The sequence below is a fragment of the Muntiacus reevesi genome, chromosome X (genome assembly GCF_963930625.1).
Source record: "Muntiacus reevesi chromosome X, mMunRee1.1, whole genome shotgun sequence".
NCBI lineage: Eukaryota > Metazoa > Chordata > Mammalia > Artiodactyla > Cervidae > Muntiacus > Muntiacus reevesi.
This window is the reverse complement of record NC_089271.1, coordinates 11,266,205-11,273,176: the sequence shown is the minus strand read 5'-3', so window position 1 is coordinate 11,273,176 and position 6,972 is coordinate 11,266,205. Positions and strand designations below refer to the sequence as shown.

The following is a 6,972-nucleotide window of genomic DNA, read 5'->3' as shown; positions in this document are numbered from 1 at the left end:
GAAACAGCAAAACCACAACCTTTTTTGGAAGGTCTCCTGCCTTTCTGCATGCAGAAATGTGAGGACTGCTTCGGTGACTCATCCCCTCAAAGTTGAGAGGAGGGTGAATTTTACCTTACATGTCTTTCAACTTACAGGTTTAGCGGCGAAAGTTGCCAATCAGAGCAGGGTGTGTATTTACCACCATTCATTTAGCGTGCTTCCTGTAATCTGGGGAGACAACACATGAGAAATGTCCCCCGTCAGCATTCTCTCCCACTGGACTGCCTGGTACTCTCTTTCTTATCATGACATCATCTGCTAACCAAAGATGATGTGCCTGGGCAGTGGAAACGTCCTGAGAGTCATCATCTATGTGATCTCCTATTACAAATTGTTTTCCTAAAAATGCTAGTAGTCCTTTCTAAAAACACTAGGGCTTCCTAAAACTCTTGCCCTAAACTTGTTCAGATGCTGATGGCAGTGGAAGGAATTGTGGGCCAGTGCAGTTGACCTGGGCTTCCCTTGTGGCTCAGCTGGTAAAGAAGCCGCCTGCAAGGCGGGAGGCCTGGTTTTGATCCCTGGGTTGGGAAGATCCCCTGGAGAAGGGAAAGGCTTCCCATTCCAGTATTCTGGCCTGGAGAATTCCATGAACTGTATAGTCCATGGGGTTGCAAAGAGTCGGACACAACTGAGCGACTTCCACTCACAATTGACCTAGGGTGCACGCATGTACTATAGACCTTATAAGGTACAAGCAGACTGATGCAACATATAAAGGAAAATCCTGTAACATGTTTGGTGGTTTTTGGAGACAACAGTTAAGATGAATTCTAGGCATGCCCCAAATTTCTTCAACTCTTTCTAAAACCTTATTTTAAACTTTGCTCCAAGGACCAGTTACTCATAGGGCAATACTCCTTTTCGCCTTCTTTCTCTCCAGCAATTTTTTCTTCTGATTATAATTGGTTTAAAGAGAAGATCAGATTTATATTTCTTTGGTTCCATTCAGTGTCCAGCAGCTACAGATTATGAGTGCCCAATTAACAAGTGTTGAAAGAACACAATTAAACTGATAAGAACAGATACTACACTTGATCTTAGCCAAAAGGCCGAGAAGCGATGAAAGAACATAATTAGAAGAACTACTCCTCACTCTTTGCTCTGGGCAAAGGGAAAAATGAATCTCTATATTTTTTCCTTTGCTTTACAGAAACTAGAAGGGGGCGGGAGCCTTGCCTAAGAATTTGTTCCAGTCCCAGGTAAAGAGAAGTATGTGATTCAAGTCCTGAGCCAAGCCTTTGTATAGCCAAAGGTAAAAGTGAAGGATAAATGGCATTGCTGTGATCACAGGCTTTGTTTCCTAGGTACTGAGATGTTCCTGGGCTTCCCAGGTGGTGCAAGTGGTAAAGAACCCACCTGCCAATGCAGGAGACATAAGAGACGTGGGTTCAATCCCTGGGTCAGGAAGATCCCCTGAAGGAGGGCATGGCAACCCACTCCGATCTTCTTGCCTGAAGAATCCAATGGACAGAGGAGCCTGATGGGTTACAGTCCATAGAGCTAGACACAACTGAGCAACTTAGCAAGCAAGTGGTAAGTGACATATATATAAATGCTTCACCTCCTGTATTTTCCTCAGCCCTGTGACCGGGACCCTGCACATTCCCCCACCTTCTCAGCCCAAGCCTAAGGCTGTGGCCAGAAGAAGTAGGAGCTGTCTGTGTTCTGTGCTCCCACCTTGCAACCCTCTGGTGTTCCGTTGAAACAACAGTGCACATAGTCATGGGCTTCCCAGGCTAGCCAAGAGTGGCTGTTTCCTAAAGTTTCCCAGACACTGAGAAACGAATTCTTTTCTTTTAGCTTAAGCATCTGAGCTTGGCACTAGGATGACTAGACACTGGAGAGGTAGGCTCAGAGCCTATCACCCATGAATCACTGTTCCAATGAAACAGTGCTTTTAGAATTCTTAAAATATTAACACAGTGTTTTGGAACACAATCTCTTTGTGAGCTGGCTGTGGCCTTGGTTCGGCCTGTGCTCTGGGGTATGTGTGTCCAGAATGTCCTCTTTATTATTACAGTAGCCCTTTGGTTGTCTGTATTTGCATAAATGGGGCACAGTGAAGAATATGGTGCTTTCGAATTTGAAGCATCGGTTCCAAGATTTTCTGGCAGAGGAGAGCACCTGTTCCCTGTCACTGATTCAGGGGAGCGATCTTGTCATCCCAACCTGCCTAATGCTCTTGGCGTATTCTGGACAGAAGGCCAAGCTTCTCATTAATCTGGGTCACGCTCTTGCTGGGCAGCGGTGATGTACTGTGGATGTGTGTATTCTTGCCCAGGCAAAGGGACAGGTGTGACTGAACTGTTGGGTTGATTTATTTGGCTCTTTCTTAGTGTTGCCAAGAGGGTAGAGCCTATAGAGAACTGACATAACTTCAAGTGGCAGACTGAAGGTGAACAAAGTACAAACAGCACACAAATTACATGACGGATGCTGTAAAGTCAAATGAATAGGGCAATTATATAAGAAATGGGGCCAAAGTAAACTCATGAATTATTAGCCTGCTTCTCACTTGCAGTGTCCTGGAAGTTCAAATATGTCAACAAAGGAAAGCACAAACCACGCTGCAATCGGATTCAGTCGCAGAGGTACAGACCAAATGAGGGAGTCCAACTGCCCAGGAAATCTGTTTCCCTCCCTGCTCCTGTTCATTTCAATAAAATTCTTAGTCACTCTTGTGAGATAATTTTAAAAATAGGAGATCTGCAAGGCACTGGCAGGCTACTTGTTGACAAGCTAAAACTGTTAGACACTGATTGTTCCAATGAGGGGGAGAAAACCAACAGAAGTTTCCAGCCTGCGTGGCAAGAGCAACCTTTTGGGTATATATTCCTCTTCCTATCATCATTTTCTTGCTCACCAATTCCAAGATTTAATGGGTAAGATTCATTTTTAGGCCACGAAGGAGTCTTCTGGTGTGTTCCGAAAGTTCTGGAACAGGGGTTGACAAACTTTTTCAGTAAATATTTGAGGTTTTATGGGCATGCGGTCTTCCTCCCAACTACTTAGCTGTATATAACATAGACACAGACAATACATAAACAAATTGGCATGTCTAGGTTCCATCAAACTTTACTTACATAAACAAGTAGTGGGCTGGATTTAGTCTGCTTAAAATTTGCCCACTCCTTCTATACATCTGGAACTGAATGATGGTTTCATAATTGCAGTCAGTCCTTCCTATCTGCAGGGTTCACATCCATGAATCCAATCTACTGCATAATGAAAATACTTTTTAAAAATTCCAGAAAGTTCCAAAAAGCAAAGCTTGAATTTGCTGAGTGATGGCAACCATTTACCTGACATTTGCCTTGTATTTATAACCATTTACATTGTATTACGTATAAGTATTCTAGAGATGATTTAAAGTGTATGGGACTGTACAGAAGTTATGTGCAAATATTTTATTTAAAGGACTGGAACTTGAGCAACTATAGGTTTTTGTATTGGCATGGGGTCCTGGAACCAGCCCCTCATGGATACCATGGGGCAATTGCCTATACTTATGAAAAATTCCACCAAGCCATGGTACACTTAAGATTTTGTGCATTTATGTAAATGCTATGACTCCATTTTTTTTTTAAAGAAATGAGATAAAACTTTTCTTTTTTAATAGGCACAGTGTCATAGATCATCTGGTGAATTCTTCTTAGACTGGTATCTGGGAATTCCCTGGTGATCCAGTGGTTAGGACTCCATAGAGCACTGATGAAGGCCCAGGCTCAATCCCTGGTATGGGGATTAAAATTCCATGAGAGCTGCAGTGTGGTCAAGCACCTCCCCCCCCCCCAAAAAAAAACCAACAACTGGTACCTGCCACAGATAGGACATTGATTCAGCAACTTGTAACAGGAAGCCACACTGCAGCGGCTGTTGTTCTCCAGTTGCTCAGTTGTGTTGGACTCTTTGCGACCCCACAGACTGCAGCACGCCAGGCTTCCCTATCCTTCACTATCTCCTAGAGTTTGCTCAAACTCATATCCATTGAGTCGGTGATGCCATCCAACCATCTCATCCTCTGTCGCCCCCTTCTCCTCCTGCCTTCAATCTTTCCCAGCATCAGGGTCTTTTCCAATGAGTCAGTTCTTCACATCAGGTGGTCAAAGGATTATTGGAGCTTCACCATCAGTCCTTCCAATGAATATTAAGGGTTGATTTCCTTTAGGATTGACTGGTTTGATCTCCTTACCGTACAAGGAACTCTCAAGAGTCTTCAACACCACGGGTCAAAAGCATTAATTCTTCAGTGTTCAGCCTTCTTTATGGTCCAACTCACATCTGTGCATGACTACTGGAAATGTAGTAGCCAACAGATGGACCTCTGTTGGCAAAGTGATGTCTCTGCTTTTTAATATGCTGTCTAGGTTTGTCTAACAGTGGTTGAGAAGCTTGACTTCTCTCTCTCCCAGCAGCTCTGCACCTTAGGCATCCAGCCTCCTTCTCCCAGCCCTGTGACTTTAGTTTGTCACCTGTGCCTACATGGAAAAGGGAAAGGGTGGGGTGCGGCCTTTCTCTTTTAAGGTACACCATTTCTTCTCTCATCCCACTAGCCGGAATTTAGCCACTTGGCCATATCTAGCTCTGAAGAAATCTGAATTTTTAGTCTTTGTTCTGGGTAGCCATGAAACAAACAAAGACTGGGCATTTTGTTATTCTAGAAGAAGGACAGAACAGGGAAGTCAACCAGCAATCTGACCTTCGTCTGCCAGGAAATATGGTGCCTATCTCCCCCATGGCTTTCACAAGGCAGCTATCTGGGTGTCCATCGCATGTGCCAATGACAAACTAGGGCTTATATGAAAATGGCCACTTTGCAGGTTCTAAGTCAGAGGCACTAGAGAAGATAAACAGTGTTATGCTTATATTTATCCCACCACTTGTAATTATATTTTCATGTAATTACAATATCATTAAACTTTGACATCCTTCATAATGAAACAGAGCCTGTTCTCTTGGGGGGGGGGGGCAAGATTTTTAAACAGGTTGGATAACTATCAGTATGTGGGTGGTCACCCACTATAATGAATCTTGAAGTCACGTTAGTGATGATAGCATCTTACTCCAATCCGCAGCCTAGCACTGGCTTCTTCATGATCCCGAGGAACTCACTGCTCTGCAGAGAGACGGTCAGGAACCTGAGAGGTGCAGGTGGTGAGGCGTTTGAACAGAACACATCTCCTCTGCAGCCTGGAGGCTGGGCTTGGTGGGAGCCTGTAGGGGAGGGCAGGATCCCTGGGCTGCTGGGCAGGGACCTGGGCTCCAGGCCTCATGTGTTGATAACTACAGCGAGTCTCAGGTCCTCATCTATTATATGCTGAGTATTCCCACATTCTTACAGTTAAGAGCTGAAGTTATTTTTGGATCTCTCCCCATGAAGTCTTGCAAGCCATTCTAACTCCACTTGTCAAAACAGAATTTACTATGCACCTTCCAAGTCAGCTCTGGTCTAGTGCCCATTCCATCTCATTATTCTGAAATGCATGCAGTTAGTGTTTGAAATGTCTCTGGGTCTGGCTTTAGCTGTTGCCTCTGGCTGGAAATTCTTTTCTTCCTTATTTTCGAGGTCAACAGGTCTTTCTTCCAAACAGGGATCCCCTCCACTATGAAGTCTTCCCTGATACCCTTTCTTCCTCTCAATCGGCTAAGGGCCCCTTCTCTCTACTACCGCGCTCTCTTGGACACACTGTGTTGGCCTCATGGTTCCACTCTGTCTCCTCCTCTTGGAGAGTAACTTGAATGATCTCTTTCTGAATTTCTACTGTACCTCCAGTGCCGGGCACCGTGCCTGCCACGTGGAAGGTGATGAGGCACGTTGGTGGCTCTTGACATGAGGAGACATGGTGACTTTCCAGTGAAGCTTCCAATCATAAAATGCTAGGACTCACATTGCCCAGTGTTGGGTATTGTGTGTGAAATATTATTCTGTCAACTAAAAAAACAATGCACAACCTAAAGGTGGAGAGTTATGCTTCATCTGGCAAACAAAACTGAGGACTCAAGCCCAGAAGACAGTGTCTCAGCCAGCTCTGAGGGACTGCTCTGAAGAGGTAAGGGAGGAGTCAGGATACATAGGAGTTTTGCAACAAAGACCAGGTAGTCGGAACATCAAAAGACTACTGTTCATTACTGTTAATTCAGGATAATGAATTTACCACTTTTCTATGTCTGAGAAGATGCAAGAGTCTGGGCTCACTGAAATCATTCCTTGGATGTGCACCTCAGGCCCAGTATCCTGTTTTTCTCCATTCTGCATCTGCTCTCGGTGGACACCTGGGGGTGGCTACGCGGCTGAGGGCTTGATGGCTGCAATTTCCTTTGTTTACTGATATATTTCAGGTGACATATTTCAGCCACGGTTGTAAGCGCAGTGTTGAGAGAAGTTGGGATCGTTATGTCTCCGACCTCTTGTTTGTGGAAAAGCTGAGGTCTCCCTGGCCTCCCTGATTCACAGAGGAGCAGGCTCCAGCAGGTAATTAGGACAACAGGGTTACAGATCCTGTGTCCGATGCACATTGCCAAGCTGTCTTACAGATACTGTAACAGACACCAGAGAGAGAAAGCTGACTGCATGATGAGCAGACTGCAGCCACACCATAAACTCTTCCATCCGGAGCAGCACTGAGTCCATGGCAGTTTCCAAGAACTGGCCTTAAAAGAGAATGGGATTAACATGACTGCTTATAACAATTACATCTTTGTGGGCATCAAGATCACCGTAGTTTGTTCTGCCCATCTCTGTAAACGGGCAAGTACGACTGTCCGCAAAGGGATGCTATAGACCCACGTCAACAGCTTCCACTCTGTGAAGACAGCGCCCTGTCAGCACGAAGTTACAGATCTTCATCCACGATCACACAGAAATGGAGTGATGTTCTGACAAGTGGGGATTTATAAGCAGCTTTCGGCAGGAAAAAGCTCTTTGCAGGA

General features: G+C 44.9%; 1 pseudogene; it reads right to left on the bottom strand.

The window, feature by feature from the left end:
• Positions 1-942: 942 nt before the first annotated feature.
• LOC136154994 (U2 spliceosomal RNA) lies at positions 943-1,103 on the bottom strand (annotated as a pseudogene).
• Between the last annotated feature and the right edge of the window lie 5,869 nt (positions 1,104-6,972).